This window comes from Melospiza melodia, chromosome 17 (assembly GCF_035770615.1).
Source record: "Melospiza melodia melodia isolate bMelMel2 chromosome 17, bMelMel2.pri, whole genome shotgun sequence".
NCBI lineage: Eukaryota > Metazoa > Chordata > Aves > Passeriformes > Passerellidae > Melospiza > Melospiza melodia.
The window spans coordinates 964504-988989 of NC_086210.1; the positions used below are offsets into that span (position 1 = coordinate 964504).

General features: G+C 53.2%; 1 non-coding gene and 1 pseudogene across 1 annotated transcript; both read right to left on the reverse strand.

The window, feature by feature from the left end:
- Window positions 1–15804: 15804 nt before the first annotated feature.
- LOC134426186 (28S ribosomal RNA) lies at window positions 15805–23224 on the reverse strand (annotated as a pseudogene).
- An 894-nt stretch (window positions 23225–24118) lies between these two features.
- Window positions 24119–24271, reverse strand: LOC134426051 (5.8S ribosomal RNA). The gene has a single exon (XR_010029849.1). It is a non-coding gene; the product is annotated as a 5.8S ribosomal RNA (ribosomal RNA).
- Window positions 24272–24486: the final 215 nt, after the last annotated feature.

A 24486-nucleotide genomic window follows, 5' to 3' on the forward strand; every position in this document is an offset into this window, starting at 1 on the left:
TCAGCGCCGTAGCCTGCGGCCACCACCTGCACACGCCCATGTTCTTCTGCCTGCTCAACCTGGCCCTCAGTGACCTGGGCTCCATCTGCACCACTGTCCCCAAAGCCATGCTCAATTCCCTCTGGGACACCAGCACCATCTCCTACAAAGGGTGTGCAGTTCAACTCATTTGTTTTATCTTTTTCATTTCAGCAGAGTTTTCCCTCCTGACCATCATGTGCTGTGACCACTACGTGTCCATCTGCAAACCCCTGCACTACGGGACCCTCCTGGGCAGCAGAGCTTGTGCCCACATGGCCGCAGCTGCCTGGGCCAGTGCCTTTCTCCATGCTCTCATGCACACAGCCAATACATTTTCCCTGCCCCTGTGGCAGGCCAATGCCCTGGACCAGTTCTTCTGTGAAATCCCCCAAATCCTCAAGGTCTACTGCTCACACTAAAACCACAGGGAACTTGGGCTCATTGAAGTTTGTGCCTGTTTAGGACTTGGCTGGTTTGTGTTCATTGTTTTCTCCTATGTGCAGATCTTTAGGGCCGTGCTGAGGATCCCCTCTGAGCAGGGATGGCACAAAGCCTTTTCCACCTGCCTCCCTCACCTGCCCATGCTCTCCCTGTTCCTCAGCACTGTCATGATTGCTCACCTGAAGGCCCCCTTGATCTCCTCCCTATCCCTGGATCTGACCCTGTCAGTTTTGTACTCAGTGGGGCCTCCAGCCCTGAACCCCCTCATCTACAGCCTAAGAAACCAGGAGCTCAAGGCTGCAGTGTGGACGCTGATGACTGGATGGTTTCTGGAACATTAAACTGCTGGCCAGTTTCTGCAAATCACTTGTAATAACCTTTGATACTTTTTGATAGTTTCATTTTGGAGGTTCTTTTTCTTTGTTTTAGTTTTTTCATATTGGCCACAAAGAAAAGCCACTCCTTGTGCCATTTCTCATTTTATTTCTCTCCACCTTCCCTGTGGCCACACACTGTGTCAATGAGGGGTTGCGTTGTCGGTGGCTTTAAGGGAAGTAAAGGATCTCCCAGCAAAGTTTTCACTGAAGCTCCCCCTTTTGTTGCCCTCTCTGGAGCTGCAGCAGCAATGTCTGTGTGCAGAGCTGGGGCAGATCAGTGCTGGCCCAGCAGTTGTGCCCAGCAGCAGCAGCAGCTGCACTTGGTGTTGCCAGTGCTGCTGCCGTGGCCCTGCCCTGCTGCCCTGGTGGCCCTGGTGTTGCTGCAGGGCCTGAGTGCTCTCGGGGCCGGGCGCAGCCCTGGGGTGGCAGTGCCGGGGCTGCAGCAGGGACAGGCCATGGGCACTGCTGGGGCAGCGCTGACGCCTCTGGCCAGGCCCTGGGGGCACCAAGCTCCTTGCCCAGGCTCTCTCAAGAACACGCCCAGGCCAATGCTCAGCACAGAAAAGCCCCGTGAGCAGCCCCAGGCTGGCTGTGGGCAGGCTGGGGGCAAACAGCATGGCTGGGGCTCTGCAAGGGCCCTGGGGCAGACGGGAAGGAGCAGCAGAGCAGGGGCTGATCCATCTCCGGTGCACTGGACAGCACAGGGCAGCGTCCCAGAGCGTCCTGATGGAGCTGCCAACAACATCCCCCCTCTGCAGCCCTGGCCTCTCCCCCAGCTCACACAGGTGCCCCATCCTTGCAGGCACAGACATGGCAGCCCTGGCTCAGCAGCCCCTGTTTGCATTGCACAGAGCTGGGGGAGCACACATATACAGACAGAAGGCTTAACAAGAATGATAATGAAAATTCGTGACTGAATCCTCAGAGTCCGACAGAGCTGATGGTGATTGGTCATTAAGTAAAAACAATTCCCAGGAAACCAATCAAATATGCACATGTTGTTAAACAATCTCCAGACCACATTCCAAAGCAGCAAACACAGGAGAAGCAATCAGATAATTATGTCTTTTCATTCTTTTCTGATGCTTCTCAGCTTCCCAGGGGAAGAAATTCTAACAAAGGGATTTTTCAGAAAATATGATAGTGGAATGTCTGCATTGTTTTCAAAATAGTATATTCACTTTGAATACATTTCTGAAATATTCCTAATTAACCACAGAAGAATTGAAAATTTAAGATATTTCCAGGGCCTTTTGAACAAATGCTTATGAGCCTTTTTCAGTGAATTCCTGAACTGTAGAGCTCAAGAAAGAAGAGGCCTCTGGAGTAATAAAATTCATCAGCAACATCCAAGAGGCTGACGATCCATCAACATGACAGCAGCAATGAACAGAAATGGGCACAGCTTTGTGGCTGCCCCAGCTTTGGCATGGGCCCTGGGCCTGGAGCAGGAGCAGCTCTTGAGGGCCCCAAGGCCAGGGCTCTTGTGCTGCCCTGGGCAGATGGGATGGCAGCAGGGGCTGCAGAGCTCTCAGCACCTCAGCCCGAGGGGAGCAGGGCAGCCAGGGAGCCTCCTTTGGCCTTGGCCAAGCACCTTCCCCCATGGTGGGGCTGCGTCCTGTGGCAGCTGCAGCTGCTGCTGTGCCCTTGCCAGGGGCTGAGGCCGTGGGGCAGTGCCCATAGCAGCCTGGCCTCAGCAGAGCTGTGGGGCCAGAGCCAGCCGGGCTGGGCTGGGGAGAGGCCCTTGGTGCTGCCCAGAGCTCAGGGCAGCTGGCAGAACTTGCAGGGAGCTGGGCTGGGCTCCGAGAGCCTGGCCCAGAAACCATCAGTGTCCATCTCAGCCTGGCTGAGCGTGCAGGGGCCAAGAAGAGCAGCCAGGGTCTGCACATTCTCTGTGTGGGAGCTGAGCTAGTGAGCCCTTGAGCCTTCTCAAGTGCTGGGGCTGCACCTCCAGCTTTAGAGGAGATGAGACAGATGGGAGCAGACACAAATAATTCCTGCTGGATTTTTTATTGTGTTTGCTTATACAGGTGACCTGGATCCATTAACAGAGGAGGAGTTTTGTGCCAGATAACATTGGTAGAGTGGTAAGAATAATATTTTTTTACCTGAAAATAATATTTCATGTATAATACACAATGAGAAAAAAACCCCACATATGATTAGAAGAGCATCTGAGTTTTTCAGAGGAACAGAGACTCATTGATGTTCCAACAGTCAAACCTGTTCAAATACTTTCCTCAGGGTTTCCACGAGATGAGAGGTGACCACCAGAGGCCAAGGCCAGCCAGAGCTCTCTGTCCTGGCAGGTTTTGTCTGGGAGAACCCTTGCATATAGGGAATTTTTCAGAGGGAGTGCCAATTTTAGCCGTGGGCACCTGGAAAGACGGAGGATTCTTTTTCATAGGAAGGAAAGCATGGAGCCCCAGTTCTCCAGGGGCTGATAAGAGGCAGCCCTCAACATTCCAAGATCAGCTGGACCTGTCACCTGTCTGGCCAAGCCAGCAAGATCTGTTCCATGTTCTCTTGGTTTCACAGTGATCTGCAGTGTCCCAATGTTCTCCTTGCTTCTGAAGTGTCACAATGGCCCCGTGCTTCCATGGGGCCCCACAGTGTCACAATGGTCTCCATGATTCCATGGGGCCTTGCAATGCCACAATGACCTCCATGGATCCACAGTGCCTCTCAGGATCACAGCGGCCCTTTGATTCCATGAGGCCCTGAAATGCAGCAATGGCCTCTTGGTTCCACAAAGCCCTGCTGCTTCACACTGGCCCCGTGGGACCATACAGTCCAACAGAGCCACAAAGATGTTGTTGGTTCCATGAGGCCCCACGGTGTCACCAATGTCTCCACAGAAAGGAAAGCACAGAGCCCCTGTGTTTGAGGGGCTGATGAACTGCAGTCACCAGAGGCCAAGGCCAGGCCTGTCTGTCTGTCCTGGCAAGTTTTTCCTGGAGCAATCCTTGGATATTTGAAGCTTTGAATGTTGAATCCCAATTTCAGCCCTTTTTGCCTGGAGGAGAAGGGCAGTTCTTTTTCATAGGAAGGAAAGCATGGAGCCCCTGTGTTTGGAAGGCAGATGAGAGCTGGCCCTAAGGAGGCCAAGGCCAGACAGACCGGTCTGTAATGGCAGCTTTTGTGTAGGAGCAATCTTTGGATATAGGACTTTTGGAGGTGGAATCCCAATTTTGGCCATGGGCACCTGGAGAAGAAGGATGGTTCTTTTCCATGGGAAGGAAAGGGCCAGTGTTTCAGGGCAGAACAGAGGTGACCACCAGAGGCCAAGGCCAGCTAGAGCAGTCTGTCCTGGCAGCTTTTGTCTGAGTGAAACCCTTGCATATAGGGAATTTTGGAGGAAAAGTACTCATTTTGGCCAGGGGTGCCTGTGCAGGAGGGAGGGCTCTTTTCCATAGGAAGGAAAGCACTGAGCCTTACAGTGTTTGAAGGCAGGTGAGAGACAGCTCTCAGGAAGTAAAGGTCAGGCAGACTTTTTGGTAATGGCAGCTTTATCTGGGAGCAATCCCTGGATGTTGAGAATTTTGAAGGGGAAATCCCATTTTGGCCATGGATGTTTGAATGAGATGGATAGTTCTTTTCTATCTGAAGGAAAGTCCAGAGCCCCAGTGTCTCAGGGGTCCAGGAGAAGAGACCCTCAACATACCAAGGGCAGTTGGACCAGTCAGGCCAAGCCAACCAGAGCTGTTACCCGTTCCCTTGGATCCATGGGGCCCTGCAGTGTCACAATGGTCCCTTGCTTCCATGAGGCCTTGCAGTGTCACTGGGGTCTCCTTGGTTCCATGGTGTCACAATGGACCCTTGGTTCCATGCGGACTCACAGTGTCAGAAGGGTGTCCTTGGTTCCATGAGGCCCTGCAGAGCCCCTTGATTCAGCAAGGCCTCCAAGTGTCATCATAGCCTCCAGGATTCCATGAGGCCCCACAATGTTACAATGGACCTTTGGTCCCATGGGGTCCCACACTGTTCCATGAATCCTTAGTTCCATGGGCCCTCTAGTGTCACAATGGACTCCTTGGTTCCATGATGCCACACAGTGTGACAACTGCCCCTTGGCCTGCCAACACTCCATAGTATCACAATGGTTCCTTGCTTCCATGAGGTCTTGTAGTGTCACAATGGCCCCTTGGTTCAATGATGCCTTCAGTGTCACAATGGTCTCCATGATTCCCTAAGGCCTTGCAGTGTCACAACAGGCCATTGGTTTCACTGAGCCCCACAGTGTCACTGTGGTCCCCTTGGCTCCACAAGGCTCTGGAGTGTCACAATGGCCCTTTGGTTTCACAAGGCCTCAAAGTGTATAAATGGCCTCCATGATTTCATGAGGCCTTGCTGTGTCACAATGGACCTTTGGTTCCATGATGCCCCAGTGTGTCACAACGGCCTCCTTGGTTCTGTTGGACCCTTCATCCCATGGAGACCCATGGTGTTCACTGGAGTCCCCTTGATTCCATGAGGCCCTGCCATGCTATAATGGCCCCTTGGTTCCAGTGGGTCCCAAAGTGTCAGCACAGTCTCCATTGTTCCATGAGGCCCCACAATGTCACTGTCATCCCCTTGATTCCACAGGGCCCCACAGTGGAACAATGGACTCTTGGTTCCATGAGGCTCCTGAGTCATAATGGTCTCCTTGGATCCACAGTGTCACAGTGGCCCCTTGGCTCTGTGTGGCCACGCTGTGTCACCATGGCTCATGGTTCCATGAGGCCACACTGTTTAACAACAGACCCTTAGTTCCACAAGGCCTTGCTGTGTCACAATGGACTTCTGGTTCCATGAGCTCTCACACTGCCAGCAGCATTCTCCTTGGTTCTGCAGTGTCAGCATGGCCCATTTGTTCCATGAGGTTCCATAGTAGAATACGGTCACCTTGGTTCCGTGAGGTTCTGAAATGTCACAATGGACACATGGTTCCACCAGGCCTTGCTGTGTCAGAATGGACCCTTTTTTCCAAGAGGTTTCTCAGAGTCACAATGGTCTCCTTGGAGCCGCAGTATCACATTGGTTCAATGTGGCTCCAATGTGCCAGAATGGATTTTGGTTCCATGGAGTTCTGTTCTGCTGTGTCACCATGGACCCTTTGTTCCATGAGTTTGCACCGTGTCACAGCTGAGTCCTTGGTTCTGTGAGGCCTTGCCAACACCAAATCTCAAAAATATCAGAATAAGACTCATTAACACTAATTTGCATGTTGCCTCCGCTTGAGGTGTGATGACCTGATTCAGGAACAGCACGGCGACAATCCCCCTGCTGCTCGGGCCACACAGACACCAATGTGATGGATGGCAAATGGTGGTTATTAATGGGTACACAGGGTTATATAATGGTGGTTAACGGTCAACAAAACGGGGGGCTAAGGAACTTTAACAGTAAAGGGGAGGGGTTCTGTCTACCCATAACATTGCGAGATCTTCTGATCGATCCCTAATCTCCCAGATTTGCCCCCCCCCTTTATGATTAATTAAAACCACAGAAAGTGTAAAGGTTATAAAAATACAAAGGCTATCAAACTGATACATGGCAAAACTGACAACTGGTAAAAAACAATACAAACTGGTAAAAAACAATACAACATGTCTGCAATTAACACGCTTCAAAGCAACTGTTGGTGGTCAACAAATAAAATGTTAACTTTTTCTAACTGGTTTTTAACAAACAGTACTAACTTGTTTAAAATGCAAGGTCTAAAAATCAATGCGAGGAGTATCATAGCAACTGGGCCTAATAAGGAGGAAACAAGGGTGGTCAGCTATGGGGACTAGTCAAACTATGACTCAAACTATCTTTGCTGGGCTTTTCTCTCAGTCTTTCTCTGTGCTAGCCTTTCTTTCAGTTTGCCTATGGAGTCTCTTACGACTTCGGTATGGTCTGCGTAAAAACAACATTGTTCTTTCAAGGCAGCACACAGGCTTCTTTGTTGCATGAACAGGAGGTTCAGTTCTTGTCTGTTCTGCAGGATGGTCACAAGCTTTTTGCAGCTCTTGTTGTGTTGGTACTTTTGTAGAGGCTTTTCTTTGTTGATGTTTGGGATGTAGAATGCAACTGGAGGAGCATCATCTGGATGGAGGAGGAAGCTGAAGAAACAGTTTTTGAGATCAATGATCACAAGTGGCTAATCATTGAGAGTGAAGGAAGTCTTTGCTGAAGCAGTTCTATGTCCTCAATGACTTCACTGATCTTCTTGAGGTTGTGCAGCAGTCTCTATGAGCCTGAAGTTTTCTTCTGAATGATGAACACTGGAGAATTCTATGGACGTGGTCTCTAGAGGGAAAGTCTTGCTGATCAAACACTAGCATGACTTGTTCTGCTGCATGTGGTGGCAAAGCGGTAGCTTTGGCTACTGGGGTGTTCTCTGGAACAGTCAGTAGTGGTTGAAGAGCTTTGGCTAAGTCTGTCAGCTCTTCATTCTGATTTGCTGAAACAATCGAAGGATAAATGACAAGTCTAAGGATGCTGCTTCTCTCTTTACTAATTATTAAAATGTCTTGTCTTTTGGGCAAAGTTCTAGTGACACTTGTAGGTATCACTGCGTGGCTCTCATCTATGAAGCAACGTAAAGTCTACAATCTTCTGTGGGTGAAGAACAAGGGTTAGAATCTCTGTGCAGTCAACATCTGTGCTTCTTCTTTTTTTTTTTTTTTTGCTTGTGGAATGGTCTGCATTTTCTTGCTCATGCTTCTTGTCAGCATTCTCATGCACTTGATCAAGTTTCACATTATTTACTGAGTTCTACCTGGAATTTTGCACCTGCTAAAACACAAACAAATCCATGTCCCCACAGGGACTGGAGGATTATCTCAAAATCTTGGAGGTGAAGAATGGGTCCTGATGTGAAAATAAAACATTGATCTGTTCTGTTTCAGTCTCTATGCAATATTGCATAGGGAAATGTAAGATAACAACAATTAGCAATCAATCAGATAATACACATAACCAATAACACATCTGAAATCATACAATTATCAGTCACTACAACACTGAACTGTCATCTCAGAGTCTGCGACAGCTGATGAACCTTGAAACAACAGAGAACTGGAGAACTCATGTCCAGATTCATGTTTCTCAAAACTCCCTTTGAAATCAGGCTCAGCTATCATATATGGTCAAATTGCCAAGCCAAAAGGACTTGAATACTTTTTCTTGCAGAAAACATCTGGGCTGATTGTTAATCATTCCATTCAAGTAGAGCTAGAACTTGGCAAGAGTTCAAACTCTAATTGATGGACATTACTTAATATATTTTAAAACAAGACTCTTAAAAACAGCAATTATTAATAGGAAACCTTACAATTAAAGATCAATCAAACTATTAAAGAATTGAATCCCTCCGAAACTTCTGTCAGGAGAGAAATTCTTCAAACACAGCAAACCTCTTGAATTCTCAGCTGAGGTACTGTATAATAACTGAAGAAATAATAAATGAAGAAAAACACGAAACTGGCAATCTGGATTTAAAAGAAACCTAAAAAACATGAGTAGTTAAGAAACAAAAAGACAAGATTCTGAAGAGACACATGTCTTGTAGATGATCACACAAAGAGATAGTGAAACACATGAAAGCTGGCTGTTGGGGTTGGCTGCGTGCCCACTGCCACGGGACCGGAGCAGGGCTGGTACCTCGGGCACCCTCTGCACCTTGACCATGCCCTGTCTCTGCCTGTGCCATCACGGGAGTGCAGGCGCTTCTGCCCTGACCGCGCCTCCCCTGCACTCGTCTCGGCGCAGGCGCGGTCTTGGGAACATCCTCTCTGCCTGTGACCAACGCCTGCGCTGTCCCAATCCCGATCTGGCTCCGTTCCCGCTTGGCGGTGTCCGTGCCGCGTCTCAGAACTGGGGAAAAACCCTCCCCTCTTTCCTGCCTGCGTGTGCGGTGTCCTGCAAACCCTCTCTGTTCCCGCCGACCACGTCCACGTCCCCCCACCCGGGGGTTCGCCACCCTGCGGCGCGGAAGGCGGAGGCTCCGCCCAGGCTCTCAGACTCTGAGTTAATGACAGTGCCTTGCGCCTCCGAGTTAAACGGTGGTGCCTCGCGCTTTCTCCAACAGCCCGTCCCAAAATGACTGCGCCCGGTCTTTTCCGTCAGCCGGCGCGCCTGGGCTTGGGAGCCGCAAAGAGCGTCCCCACGGCTGTGAATCCCTGCGCTCAGCAAAATCACAATCACCCACAGTCTGCGTAGCCGCCCCAGCACCCAGCCAGGGCACCACAGGCAAACAGTTCTGCGCGGCTTTCCACGTTTCTTGCTCCTGCCGTGTTTTCCGTAGAGCCCGCACGACTCTCCCCCATAATTTGAGATTCCGCCCCGAGCCTGAGGATATGGCCTCCTCGGCTAGGGCCTTGGTACACCTATACCACATTTCTGTGTGGAGAATATCCACCGGCTGCCCAATAACCCCAATCCGCAATAGCCTTGATACTACGAGGGCAAAATCCCCTGGCTTGCAGTCAATACCCCACTGCCTGTGAACATGAAAAATGACCTTCGCAAGGGTCTCCATTCCTCTCGCTGGTCCGGGAGTATCCTCCCCGCTGAGCTGGGCCAGCTGCTGCGGCCGTTGTTCACCCGACCAGGCGATCCCTGACCCCCGGGCAACATCCCAGGTTTTGGCACCACTTTGTTGCCTCCGCTGGAGGTGTGATGACCTGATTCGGGAATGGCACAGTGACAATGCCCCTGCCACTCAGGCCACGTACTCGCAGACACCAATGTGGTGGACGGCAAATGGCATTTATTAACGGTTACACAGGGTTATATATAAGGGGGGTTAACGGCCAACAAAATGGGGGGCTAAGTAACTTTAACAGTAAAGGGGAGGGGTTCTGTCTACCCGTAACATCACGAGATCTTCCGATCGGTCCCTAATCTCGCACATTTGCAGTTTAAGAGGGCATCATTTATTCAGGCCTGAGGTCTAGCAAGGGATAACTCCTCACATTATGTGAACATGTAATTCTACCAATGTCACTAAATGTGTATTAGAATTTATCCATTACCGTAAAACCCACCCCAAGTTCCCAGATTTAGTCCTTTTTTCTATCACTGCATTCTTGAGCCAGATGTCTTCTTGTCTTCCAACCATTCCTGCTGGGAAGGCAGCCCCTGCATGCCTTGTTCCTGTGCTAAAAGCTCACAGGCACAGTAAAAATGAATTAACCCTTTTGATAATGAGCCAAAGGCTTTGTGTGGGCAGGCAGAGGGAGGCAGGAGGCAGAGCTGTCAGCAAAGGAAGGGCCCAGCCAGGTGGGGCAGCCGGGGGATGCCGACAGCCTGCAGGGACAGAGGCACAGGGCAGGGACTCCGTGGGACAGCCTGGGCTGCACAGGGCACAGGGATGAGCAGCAGCTGCAAGACAGCCCTGCCAGAGCCAACTTGGGCAGCACTTTGGCCATGGCTGCTGGCCCTGGGGCCAGGAGGGGACAAGTGACCCTTGCAGGCCTGGGGCCTCATTGTCTCCTTGTCCCTGCTCAGCAGCCTGGCAGACGCCACCACATGATCCTGCCCCTGGCATTGCACATCCCCGCATGCCAGTGCCCATCCCGGGAAGAGCCCTGAGCAAGGAGGGAGGGACAGGATCTGCCTGGCCAGGGGCTGGGGCTCAGGCCTTGGCCCTTTGCATTCCTCAAACACATCCAGCTTTGCTCAGCACCAGAGACACCTTTCCCTTGCTTGTCCCCACGTGTCATCACTGCCTCCAATGTTCTGCTCTGCCTGGAGAACTTCCTCAGTTGTGTCCCTCAGTGGGACCCATTAAAACTTGTAGAAACTTTGGAGTTTAAATTTAATTTTTAGTTCCTGAGAAGTTCTTTGAACACTCTCTGGGACTGAGTCTTATGTAAACAGCAGCAAAGCCCTGAGAGGGTCATTAAAGTCCTTGTGCTGTGTCTGTGCTGCTGAGCTGGGCTGGGCTTCTGCCACAGGAGCTCTTGGAAACCAAGAAGAACACAAAAAGTCATTTCTCCTGATGAGCAGCTTTTCTCTCAGTCCAGCAGGGCTGAGGGCACTGCTTGCAGGTACCTGAGAGCAGTGAAGCAGAGAGAGACTTAAAGGAACTGGAAGGACAATTTTAAGCTCATTCATGGAGAAATCTTCCCAGTTTTTGACACAGTCAGTTTCTGGCTGCAGGGATCTCCTAAAGCTGGAGATGGCAGGACTGATGTGACTGTAAGGATGGCTCTGCTGCCCTTTCTGCTTTGGGGGAGGATGTGCTGCAGAGTGGGGTTGCCCTGGGCACCGTCAGAGGGACAGGGCAGGACGGCTCCTGCTGCCAGGGACGGCTGCATGGGGTGAAGCTGGGGCTGCAGTCAGGGCTGCCCAGGGCTTTCCTGCAGAGCAGCTCCTGCAGCCCTCAGGACTCTTGGCCAGCCCAGGGCATGTGCCACCTGCCAGGGGCAGCTCTCAGCCTGCCTGGCAGCTCCCCATGGACGCTGCAGGTGAGCGGTGGGTGCACGGAGTGACTCCTGCCAGGGCAGGTCCTGCTGCTGTGAAGAGGGTGCTGTGTGGGCCAGGGCTGCTCAGAGCTCCAGCTCATGCCCAGCTCATTCCTGAGGGGACTTTTCATGGGGTCATTCAGGGCAGGGGTTTTCTGCTTGGGTCTCTGCTTTCCTGAATCTGTGCTCCCACTTTTCCCTGCTCAGCTTGGTGGCAATGGAAACTCAGCTGTGCAGGCCAGAGCAGGAGCTGAGGCTGTTCAGCCATCACACTGAGTTTTCCTGGGAACCTCAGCAAGAGCCTACACCTGCCCAGCCTCCAGATCCATGCAGCATCACCTTTCCCTGGTGCCCAGGCTGGGGGAGCTGTTCTTTAATCCCTGCAGGGCCGAGCAGCTGCAGGGCAGGGCTGGCCCAGGGGCTGGGCTGGGCTTTGGCAGCTCTAGCAGGGAAGGAGCCCGGGGCCACAGGAGCAGCTGGGGCTGGGGCAGCTCCAGCAGCAGAGCCATGGGCAGGGAGGGAGGGAGGGAGGCAGTGCTGAGGGCAGCCCTGCTGCAGGGCAGATGTGGCACCTGCTGGGCCTGCCCTGCAGGGCAGACACTACCCTGAGCAGCACAGCTCTTGTGTCCCCTCGCAGCCAGCACAGCCCTCAGCCCGGGGGCTCAGGGCCCTCAGTCCCTCCTGGGCCAGCAGAGCAGCCCCAGAGATGAAGGGCATCTCTGCAGCCATGTGCCCATTCCCTGCTGACCAGGGCCTGAGGGCCACTGTCCTGCCCTGCTGCTGCCTGGCAGGGGCTGGGCAGGGCTGGGCAGGGAAAGGCTTTTCCTCAGGCCCAGCTCTCTCTCTCTCCTTGCCTTGCCCAGGTGCTGCTGGCATTGCTGAGGGGCTCTCTGCAATGGCAGTTCAGCTGCAGGGCCAGGCCCAGCCCTTGGGCTCCTCCTGTGCAGGCTGAGCACAGCAATGGGGTGTCCCAGCTCCCTGTGCCCGGGGAGCTCTGGGCAGGGCAGCCTGGGACCCTGGCAATGAGCCCACTCTCCTCAAGCACTGCCATGGACAGGACCCTTGGTGTGTCCTCAGGATGCCATCCAAGCTGTCAGCTGCCTCCAGGGTACACTGGGGGACAGGAGTGTCCTTGGCCAGAGTGGGGCTGGGACTCTGAGAAAGGCTAAACCAGTTTGCTTTGCTGTGGGTCCCTCTGCTCTCAGTTGTGTCAGGCTGATTTCCAGGGGAACACAGGGACTGCCCTGGATTGCAGAAAAGGGCAGCTGGGGACCGACGGAGTGACAGAGCAGCTCCCCTAGCCCTTCACTGAGTTCCAGCCACTGCTCTTGCCTTGCACAGCTGTCTCTGCTCTCCCTGGGTGAAGCAGGAAACCCTCTCAAACTGCCTTTGGCCATCACCCTCCCTTAGTCCTGGGACAGGAGATGCTGCTGAGCTCCTCAGCCTCAGGAGCTGTTTGAGCTGATGGAATCTAACCCCAGGACTTGCCCCTGTCCCCATTCCATGACCCCACTGCTTCAGAGCAGAGCTGACCCCTTGGTGTCCATGGGCAGAGCCCCTGCTCATCACAGCAATGGGGCCAGATCCCAGCAAAATTCCAGGCACGGGGCTGAAGGAAGAGCTCTGAGAAAAGGAAAACTGGGGGGCACAGAGCAACAGGGGCAGGGCTGGGAGAAAGGGCTTGCACAGAGCTCAGCAAAGTCTACCCTGACTTGTCACTGTCTCCCCTTTGAACATCTCCCCATGACCCACTGTCTCCCAGCCGGTATCGGCATTAATTGTTGCAATAAAGGTGGCGTATTGAGATGGCCCCAGATTCGCCAGGCTCCACAACATTTGCCCTGTGCACCTGACCTTGTTGGGGTCATTATCATGCTGTCCATCCCTCCCAAAGAGTACCTCCAATACTGTTACTTCTCTCAGCTGTTGGATCCCATCCTCTAGTCTTCCAGCACATTCTATGGTGCTGCTCCTGCATTCTCTCCCTGTGAACAAACCTCTCTCTGACACTTATTAAAAGCCCTGGCGCCCTTACAAAAATCTGATTGATACCTGAGTCCTGGGTCAAGCGTCCCAAATTCCTTGCCTCACCACCATCCAGCTGGACACCTGTACCCATAAGATCCCAGACCCAGAGTAACCAGGTTGTATAAGCCTCACGTCCCTGTGCGTACAATGTCTGTGTGCAGATTACAGAGTCTTTTGTACATCAGGGACTCAGTGATGATCTCAACCATTGGCTCCCCTGTGAGTTGTGAGGGCCCTCCATTCTTATCCTTGTCTGGGTGCTCTGATTTCATCTTAGACCTCCTCGTTTCCACAGAGCAACTGCTGCTGGCTGTGACTGCCTCTGCAGTTCAGCTGGAACTTGGACAGTTGTAACATCTGTGGGTTCCGCTGCTGCACCATCAGACTCTCCCTCTTTGAGGCAGGGGGAGGTTTCCTCACCAGCTGGGGAAGTGTATTCCTTCAGCATCTGGCCCATCTCACACATCTCCTTCATCAGACCCCCCACCCAATCTGGGTGGATCATTTCTGAGGTGGGCTGTGGGGCGTGGTCAGGCTCTGGGGTGTTGAGGATTTTTTGTAGGTTGAGGAGTTCTTGCTAGACAATGGCCATATTCGGCCGATGCACAATCCAGCCTGCTTGTACTAATGGACAATGAACACATTCACAAAAAATGGATAATGGACATATTCAGAAATGGGGTCAGTATATCCTTGAGAAAGATACAAGAAGAAGAGTCATCAGGACTCAGCAAGTTTGTCAGCAAGCTTGGGAGAGTGAGAAAAAAGAGAAAGCAATGGGTGGGCCAGACATCCACAGCAAGATGCACGAAAAATTAGATGATCCAATAAGCATTTTAATTTAGATGTGTTAACAGCTAGGATTAACCAATCATGTATTAGCTAGAGAAGCGTGGGCAGTAGAAACTTATTATAAATCTGGTCTTTTTAGGGATAATAAATTTGGCTTCACTTGATCATATTGGTCATGGTGTGATGTCCCTGAACATCCGCACCTCGCAACTGGGCTCCTGGAAGTCTTCATCTATGTCACATTCCGTGGGTTTTTATTTACTCCTTATTTGTCCATCCTGTAGAAAAGGATTGGTGTCAGTGGGAAACTGACATTGCTTGTTTGAAGGGGAGCCCACCCATCCTGCCTGAGGATGATGAACTCCTCTGTTTTAAAGTCTCTTTTTGAGGGTCTCTTCTTGGGTCTTCTACAGGTTGGTTTTTTGTTTCCTCTCCTCCAGGCTGTCCTGGCCTGTGCTGGGAAAAGCCCACTGCAGGGACATCTGTGCACCCTGGGATCCCAGGGTCCTGGGCATCTGCATGGGGATGGGCAACATAACAAAGGACTGTCTGGAGGCCTTTGGAAATGGGAATTTATGGACAGGTGGGACTGCTCAATCTGACTGCACCAGGCCCTCACCTCTGGATCTCCTTCCTGCTTGGCAGGGTTCCGTTTCCAGGGAGTGTGGGCAAGGACTGGCACTCACCTGCACAGAAAGGCTTCTGCCTTTTGTCCCTGTAGCTAAACCCAGGGTGAGATTCCTCCTTTAGTGCTCAAAGAAAGGAAAGGAAATCCCAGAAGGGATGTGCTCTGTCTTTGAAATCATTACCAATTGTGAGGAACACCCCTGCTAAAGTAGGATGTGTCCCTGATCAAAGAAGGTCACCCTTCTGACCAAACTGATCCCAGCCCAAAGGCCAGGCCTTCTGCTGGGCTCCGGAAGGGGTTCTGCAGGCAATGTGCTCAGGGGAGAGACCTCCACTGCCCTCACTTCTCTCAGGGATAACACATCCCATCCCATCCCAAGGGTTCCCAAGATGGCCACAGACAAGAGCAATGGGATCCAGCACACTTAACGACTGTGTCGAATATCAGGTTTAGGACTTTCCCAACCAGACAGTCATGAACCACATATCCTGAACTTGAAGTAGATATGAAAATAAAATAAAAAAGAAAACCAGGACATTTAACAAGGACCTTTCCCCAAGGAAATCCAGGACTGCACTGAGCAGGTTCTGGGGCAGAACACATCCCACAGCTGGCCCAGGAGCCCCATGCAGTGCTGGGGAGTTCCTGACCCTTGGGCCCACTGAGGCTCTCCTGGGCCAGGGAGCTGCCTCAGCTGCCACAGCACTCGGGCACCACACAGGTGCCTCAGTCCCACCAGAGCACAGCCACCCACGAGAGGGTGAGACCCTTCTGCCACACACCAGGAGTGGAGAGGAACCTCCCAGGCCCCTTCACTGTCCCTTGGCACATTCATTTCAGCCTGACCCTCAAAGCCCTGCTCAGCAACATCCCCCACTAGAGTAGGATGTGTCCCTGGTCAAAGGAGGTCACCCCTCTGACCAAACTGATCCCAGCCCAAAGGCCAGGCCTTCAGCTGGGCTCTGGAAGGGGTTCTGCAGGCAATGTTTTCAGGGGAGAGATCTCCATTGGCCTCACTTCTCTAAGGGATAACACATCCCATCCCATCCCAAGGGTTCCCAGGATTATTATTGCAACAGTACATCATCAGTAGGGTAAAACTAACCTGTCTCATGACAGTCCAAACCAAGCTCAGATTCCCTATTAGTGGGTGAACAATCCAACGCTTGGTGAATTCTGCTTCACAATGATAGGAAGAGCCGACATCGAAGGATCAAAAAGCGATGTCACTATGAACGCTTGGCCGCCACAAGCCAGTTATCCCTGTGGTAACTTTTCTGAAGCCTCCTGCTTAAAACCCAAAAAAGCCAGAAGGATTGTGAGGCCCCGCTTTCATGGTCTGTATTCGTACTGAAAATCAAGATCAAGCGAGCTTTTGCCCTTCTGCTCCATGGGAGGTTTCCGTCCTCCCTGAGCTCGCCTTAGGACACCTGTGTTACGCTTTGACAGGTGTACCGGCCCAGTCAAACTCCCCACCTGCCGCTGTCCCCGGAGCGGGTTGCGGCCAGCGCGCGCCAGCCGCTTGGCGCCAGAAGCGAGAGCCCCCCTCGGGGTTCGCCCCCCGCCGCCTCACCGGGTAAGTGAAAAAACGATCAGAGTAGTGGTATTTCACTGATGGCCGGGACGCCGGCGGGTGGGTCGCCCCGCACCGCCAAGCGCGTGCCCGGCTTCCCACTTATTCTACACCTCTCATGTCTCTTCACAGCGCCAGACTAGAGTCAAGCTCAACAGGGTCTTCTTTCCCTGCTGATTCCGCCAAACCCGTTCCCTTGGCTGTGGTTTCGCTGGATAGTAGGTAGGGACAGTGGGAATCTTGTTCATCCATTCATGCACGTCACTAATTAGATGACGAGGCATTTGGCTATTTAATAAACACATACAAATTGTATATGTTCCTTTTCCGGGTTAAGTAAGGTGGCCCGTCCACCTGAATGACCAAATTGGAATTTATAGCCCAAAATGGGCTAGACGTGGTTATGACGGATGAACCCCTCCCAAACAAATACCGATTCCACTGTCCAGCGAACCTGTCGAGGGGAGAGGCCTAGTTTATTTACCAGGATTTACACAGATACAATTGATCTAGCTTGGCTAATGAATATATTTACAATGTCAACGGAGGTGGATGATAGGGCCCATGCGGTTCTCTCTAGAGAGACCAAGGGCGGTCAGCAACTCATTATTATTGCCAAACCATTTGGTACGGGCTCCCATGGGGAAGCCAACATATTCAATGTCATCAGCATTGGTCAGTTGCTGAATTTCTGTATGAAGGCGCTGATATTTTTTGGCCTTCTCCAAGGCGGCCTCAGTCAATGAGACATCAGAGTGCTCAGACCTCACAGTCACATTGACCACAACTGCCTTAGAACCTTTGACAAAGATTAAATCCAGTTTAAATACTTAATTTACATAATCCCTTAGGTGTGGCTCCTCAAAAACTGTCCAACACTCCCTCTTAGCCTCCTCGCTAAGGGTTTCACAGATGGCATTGTGTCTCTTAATCCTGGCATCTTGAGTGATGGCACAGTTTCTGACAATGTGGGCTGTGGTCTCAAATCTAGCTCCACAATGTCCACATGATTGAGCAACATACTCTTGTTTACCCCTAGCCAGGAATTCTCTTGTTGGGTAGACATTCACTCTGAGTTGTAGGGCCGTGATTAGTTTACAGTGAGGTATGCCCTTAAACTGCCCTATCCAGGCATTACTGATCTCATCATTCTCGAAATGCTCAATCCCATGGCCCTGGGCAACCAGATGGGTCCATTTATGAAATTCTCGTTTCCTCCAGTTACAAGGTGTTGGGTAACGAATCTTAGGGATGGGTGCTTCCCATTCCAGCCAGGCTCCATCGTCGCCCCCCAACTCTACCAATGGTAAAGGCTCCCAAATCGATGGGATGGACTCTTGTGTCCTCCCCGCTTTCAACCACAATTTTCCAAATAACCGTTCCAGATGTACTTCCTTTAGACAGTTCACAAGAGTCTCATCCGAAGACTGGGCTAATCTATGGAGTCTTCACACCTGAATACTTGGAATGAGCAACGCCAACTTGATGAGGTCTAAACCGCCATCTTTAAAACTCGAATACAAGATCGCATCACATGTACTGGGGGGAAGATGAAGCCATTCCTTAACCGTGTTATGAATTAATTGGTCAAGGGATTCAAGCAGGCCCACCTTAACTTCGGTATGGTCAGCCAGATATATCAGTCTCGGGATGGTATAGGTCCTGAGTATATCGACTTTCTGAAGAGGTTTTAAAGGCGAACGACCAATCTGATGAAGCCAATCCATGAGCTTCTCTGATAGTCTAGGATCTGGAAAGCCAGTCCAGGGGTCAACCCATGTGCTGACGTACCTTTCTGAGCTCCCTGGGTCGATCATGTTAAGGGGGATCCATTAATCACCCACGTGGGACAATCATTGATAGTATATGAGTCCCTTGTAAGCTTGATGTAAAAGCCATGACATTTTCCCCCCTGTGTACTGAGGCCAGTTAGACTGCAAAAGGCCTCCAAAATTTTGATGTTATGACACATGCCTTCCCAAGAGTCACTCAGCAGCACCAAGTCATCAGCAAATGCCATGGCTGTAAATTTCCAGCCCCCATGATGGAAAACCTCACCTTCATTCTCGAGTTTATATAGAAGGGGGTCCATCACTAAAACTGAGCAGCAAAGGTGACATGGGGTCGCCTTGCTTGACACCTGAGCAAATGTATATGGGGTCTGTCCTTTCTCTTCCCATGGAAATGCACATCTTAACATCCCGATACATTTCCCTCACCAACTCTATCATGTGTGGATCCACCCCTCTCTGGACCAGACCCTCAAATGCTGATGACAGACGGTGTCAAATGCCTTAGCAATGTCCACGAACACAACCCCCAGATGTTTATGCTCTCACTTAGCTGTTCCACCACAAGCCATAACAACTTGAGGTTTTCAGCACAACTTGATGCGCAACTAAAACCCCGTTGCCGGGGGTTGATGGGACATGCTTTGGACAGCCTCGCAGTAGCAATCCTGGAAAACAGCCTAATCACCACTGAACCAATAGTGATAGGCCTCCAGTTATTGATATCACCAAGCTTCTCTGCATCCAAAGACTTGTGTATCAAGACTGTCTTGCAGTCCCGCAGCGCATCTGGAACAGTACCAGTGATAAGCCAGAGGTTGAACATCTCAGTCAACTGGGAAAACTTTGGGCCTTTTGCAATAATCTGACCCAAAGTGATCCCATCTGGCCCGGGAGCAGAGGTTTTGCACATCTCTCGCATGTTCTTATCAATCTCTTTTCCAGTAATTAAGGCCTCGAATGTGGCGTTATCCGCCTCCTTATATGGAGGGAAAAACTTGTCCACCAATTGTACCAGAAGAGCCTCTTCCTCCTTAGTCCATACCCATTTGTGGGCCCCTCAGGGCGATGACTCTTTGGGATGAGAAGCAACAATCCGCTCCACATTTCGCACAAGAGGATGTCTTATTCTCTTGTGCAGACCCAGGCCAGTCTTAGTAGCGAACCCACGTTGGCACACGTCACAGACCCATTCCCCAGTGGGAGCCATACACACCACCCCCTTGCAGCGCGGGATGTGATTGGAGATACTGTGGTATTTTATATTTTGTTTACCACATTTTGAACACCTGAAAATGATCTTTCTCTGCCCGTGCGTCCTTTTGAGATGGTCAATCAGCCCCAACATCCTAGTAAACCAGGTCTCACAACAAGGACAAGATGGTTGTTTGTCAGGCATGGACACGACAGGTGTTCTTGGCGTTGTACCACCACCTTCAGACCCGTGAGGAGCCTTGGGTGTTTTGGGCTCTTCACTAGCTCCCATCGCGCTCTCAGCCTCAGGTGTTTTGGGCTCTTCGGTACCTCCCACTGCACTCTCAGCCTCATCCTGGGCCATCCCCATAGGGGAGATCTCATAGGGCTCAGGGAGTTGCCCCAAACCCTACCAAACATCCACATGATGTACACCATCTTCTTTAACAATTCTGGAGTTAAAAAACTCCAAACTTACAAGATCGAATCCCTCTTCCCTGGGCACACAGGGCATAGATGGTAATTTGACATCAATGACCCTTAGATCTAATGGGTCAGTCTGAGTGGTAGTCAAGATATAACGCAAAGCCATTTTGTCCGTCTGGTAAGCAATAAAGTGACAAGTCCAAGTGAGAGTAGAAGCATATAGTAGCTGACCCTCTCTCAAACTACCAACTGTGTCAACAACAGCCCATGGACAAGGCTCTGTGCAACAGCGAACTAACTGTGCCAACCTTTTTGTTTCAGCAATTCGTGAAACTATCATTGGGTGGTGAGTCCAACGACAGGGAGGGCTGATATGCGCCCTCTCTCACACTGGGGCAGAAGTCGACTCAGTTACCACGAGGGTATCCGGCAGGACCACGAGGAGGTGTGACTTCCGCGACTATGCCCAGTTAGTAAATATAGTTACTCCCGCTGTTTACCTGTGCTTCATTGAATTTCTTCACTTTGACATTCAGAGCATTGGGCAGAAATTACATTGCGTCAACACCCGCCTCAGGCCTTCACAATGCTTTGTTTTAATTAAGCAGTCGGATTCCCCTGGTCCGCACCAGTTCTAAGCCGGCTGCTAGGCACTGACTGAGGCGGGGCGCTGGCCCGGAGACCCTCCCCCGGGGACCCTCCCCCGCACGAACCGTTCAGCCTACGCTGGCTGCGGCTGCGCGCGCACTGGCCGCACACCGCGGGAACCCCACCGGCGGGAACCGCTGGGAGAGCGGTGCGCAACAATGATGGCCGCCACTGGGGCGCCGGCTGTGGCAAGGCGGAGGGTGGGCGGAGGGGGGGAGCAGGCGGCGCCCGCCACAGCCGGGGCGATCCACAGGAAGGGCCCGGCATGTGTCCAGAGTCGCCACTGCGCGGTGCACACCCCGGTGCCCGGGCAGGCCACGCGGAGCGCACTCACCCACGAGCAGCACCTCGCCCAGCTGCAGCACGCGCCCAGCCCCGCTTCGCGACCCAGCCCGACCGACCCAGCCCTTAGAGGCAATCCTTATCCCCAAGTTACGGATCCAGCTTGCCAACTTCCCTTACCTACATTGTTCCAACATGCCAGAGGCTGTTCACCTTGGAGACCTGCTGCGGATATGGGTACGGCCCGGCGCGAGACTTACACCCTCTCCCCCGGATTTTCACGGGCCAGCGAGAGCTCACCGGATGCTTCTGGAACCGCAATGCTTTCCAAGGTGAGGGCCCCTCGCTCGGGATGAATCCATTCCAAGGCACCCAGCCCTTCACAAAGAAAAGAAAACTCTCCCTGAGGCTCCCACCAGCTTCTCTGGGATCGGTTGCATCACCGCACTGGGTGCCTCACGGCGCCCGTCTCCGCCACTCCGGATTCAGGGATCTGAACCCGACTCCCTTTCGATCGGCTGAGGGCAACAAAGGCCATCACCTGGCCTTTCGGAACGGCGCTCGCCTATCGCTTAGGACCGACTTACCCATGTTCAACTGCTGTTCACATGGAACCCTGCTCCACTTTGGCCTTCAAAGCTCTCGTTTGAATATTTGCTACTACCACCAAGATCTGCACCTGCAGCAGCTCCACCTGGGCCCACGCCCCTGGCTTCGAGGCGCACCGCAGTGGCTCTCCTACTTGTTGCAGCCTAGCCCCTGCGGGCATCGTACTGCCGGCGACGGCCGAGTATGGGCCCGACGCTCCAGCGCCATCCATTTTCAGGGCCAGTTGATTCGGCAGGTGAGTTGTTACACACTCCTTAGCAGATTCCGACTTCCATGGCCACCGTCCTGCTGTCTAGATCAACCAACACCATTTTTGGGCTCTGATGACTGTCAGCATCGGGCGCCTTAACCTGGCGTTCGGTTCATCCCGCAGTGCCAGTTCTGCTTACCAAAAGTGGCCCACTGAGCATTCGCATTCCATGGCGCAGCTCCACGCCAGTGAGCCGGCCCCCTTACCCATTGAAAGTTTGAGAATAGGTTGAGATCGTTTTGGCCCCAAGACCTCTAATCATTCACTTTACTGGGTAAAACTGCCCATTGCCGAGTGCCAGCTATCCTGAGGGAAACTTCGGAGGGAACCAGCTACTAGATGGCTTGATTAGTCTTTCGCCCCTAGACCCGGGTCGGACGACCGATTTGCATGTCAGGACTGCTACAGACCTCAACCAGAGTTTCCTCTGGCTTTGCCCTGCCCAGGCATAGTTCACCATCTTTCGGGTCCTAGCACGGACGCTCACGCTCCACCTCCCCGGCCCCACGAGGGGGCGGCAGGCAAGACGGGCCGGTGGTACACCCGGGGCTGCCAGGCGCGACACGCACCCGGGATCCCACCTCAGCCGGCGCGCGCCGGCCCTCACCTTCATTGCGCCACGGGCTTTCGACAACGGCCCCTGACTCGCGCACGTGCTAGACTCCTTGGTCCGTGTTTCAAGACGGGTTGGCTGGGTAGCCGACATTGCTGCGGACTCCGGGCGCCCCAGCGCGGCCCGTGAGCCTGGCCCAGCGGCGCTGCGCGGTCAGGGCGCACTGAGGACAGTCTGCCCCGGTTGACAGTGGTGCCAGGGACTGGCAGGCCCAGCCCCCACACCCCTGCGCGAAACGCCGCGCTGTGATGATGCCGCCCCCCCCCACCCTTGTGAGAGGCAGGGAAACGATGCCCCCCACCACAGCACCGCCGATGTGGGGGGAGGAGGGCGCGGCAGCAGTCCTTTTCCTCGGCCCCGGGATTTGGCGAGACCTGATGCCCGAGGGCTGTAACACCTGCTGCTGCTCGTGCGGCACTGGAACACCTGCCCGTCGGAGGCCTTCCCAGCCAACCTGGAGCCGGACGTGGCGCACCATTGCAGAGGAAATGTGCCCGGCCAGGGCCAGCTGCCGGCTGGGCAGCAGTGCCCGCACCAGCCTGCATCCCCCAGCCCGCCCCCGCAGACGGGGTTCGCCCAGGGGACAGAAGGGAGGCAGAGGTGAGGTTCCGCTGAACCCATGCCGACCGCAACTCGCCCGGTTGAATCCTCTGGGCGGACTGCATGGGCCCCACCCGTTTACCTCTTAACGGTTTCACGCCGTCTTGAACTCTCTCTTCAAAGTTCTTTTCAACTTTCCCTTACGGTACTTGTTGGCTATTGGTCTCATGCCAGTATTTAGCCTTAGATGGAGTTTACCACCCGCTTTGGGCTGCACTCCGAAGCAACCCAACTCCGAGAAGCCCCGGGCCTGGCGTGCCGGGGGCCGCTACTGGCCTCACACCATCCGCAGACTGCGGCCTCAATCACAAGGACTTGGGTCCCCCGAGAGCGCCGCCAGGGATTGGGGCTTCTGTACGCCACATGTTCCGCACCCCACTGTGGGGCAGGGATTCGGCGCTGGGCTTTTCCGCTTCATTCACCATTACTGAGGGAATCCTCGTTAGTTTCTTTTCCGTGGCTGACTAATATGCTTAAATTCAGCGGGTTGCCACGTCTGATCTGAGGTCGCAAGGCCAAAGCTTGGCCACACCTCCTGGCCCATACAGCTCCTAAAGAAGCAGAATGCCAACAGGCCAACAGCCAGCCAGCTTCTCCCACCTACTACCCTCACCTTCCTCCCCCACTGGCGCCCACGTGCCAGGGGAAAACAAAGCCAGAGGGAGAGAAGCGGAGACAGAGTGTCCCATCCCGGAGATGAGAACCGAAAAGGGAGTGTGGCAGAGACAGCCCTGATGGGGGACCAGCCGAGTGGCGGCACGTGATGGCCTTGGTGGAGAGAGAGAGAAAAGCCATGGTGCTATTTGCGCCCTGAGACCACAACAGAAGAGGAGGAGGGCAGGTGAAGGGAGGAGGGGGTCGGAACATCTGTCCCCAGCGCTCTCGCCTCATGCGCACGCGCAGTGGCACAGTACCCCTGCAGTACCCACCTGCAGACAGCCGCCCGCGCGGGGGGGAGGCTGGGGGCGAGGCCTGCGCCTCATCTCCCTCTTGCGCTCTCCCTTCTCTCGGCCCATGGCGGTGCTTTCAACACTGTCTCTTACTCTCCTCAGCTGCCACCACCACCGTACCGCGGTACGGGCCCTGCAAGGACAAACTCTGCCCCAGTGGCTCACTCCAGGAGTGGGGAACTACGGAGCAGTCCCTGAGTCTGCATATAGGGGGATGAAAGCCCTGCGCGGCAACAGTGACGATGACGGCCATGACGATTATGACGCCTGCTGGGTCACAGCGAAAACATTGAGGCTGCCGAGGGAAACGCATCCCTTGCCAAACCCCTGACCGCCTTCCCTCCGGGCACCAGTGAGCCACCATCACCACCGCCGCTGACCACAGTCAACTGGCCTGTGAGGCAACCCCAGCCGCACCACCGTGGTGGCCGCTGGATGGCGACTGATCGTCAAGCAACGCTCAGACGGGCGTAGCCCTGGGAGGAACATGGGGCCACAAGTGTGTTCAAATTGTGGATGACCAATGTGTCCTGCAATTCACATTAATTCTTGCAGATAGCTGCATTCTTCATTAACGTACGAGCCGAGTGATCCACCACTAAGGGTTGTCTGGCTTTGGCACCAATCCTGCACCCGTGGAGGGGCTGGGACCGCTCACATGGGGTGCCCCTTTCTCTTGTGCTGAGGATGTGCGGGCGTGTGCCTGGCTTTGACCGTCCTTACTTGATAGTCAGGAGTGCAGACATAGGAGATCCAGCCACACTGAACTGGAATTCTTCCTCAAACCTCCACACTATGGTGGCACTGAAGGAGATCTGAGCA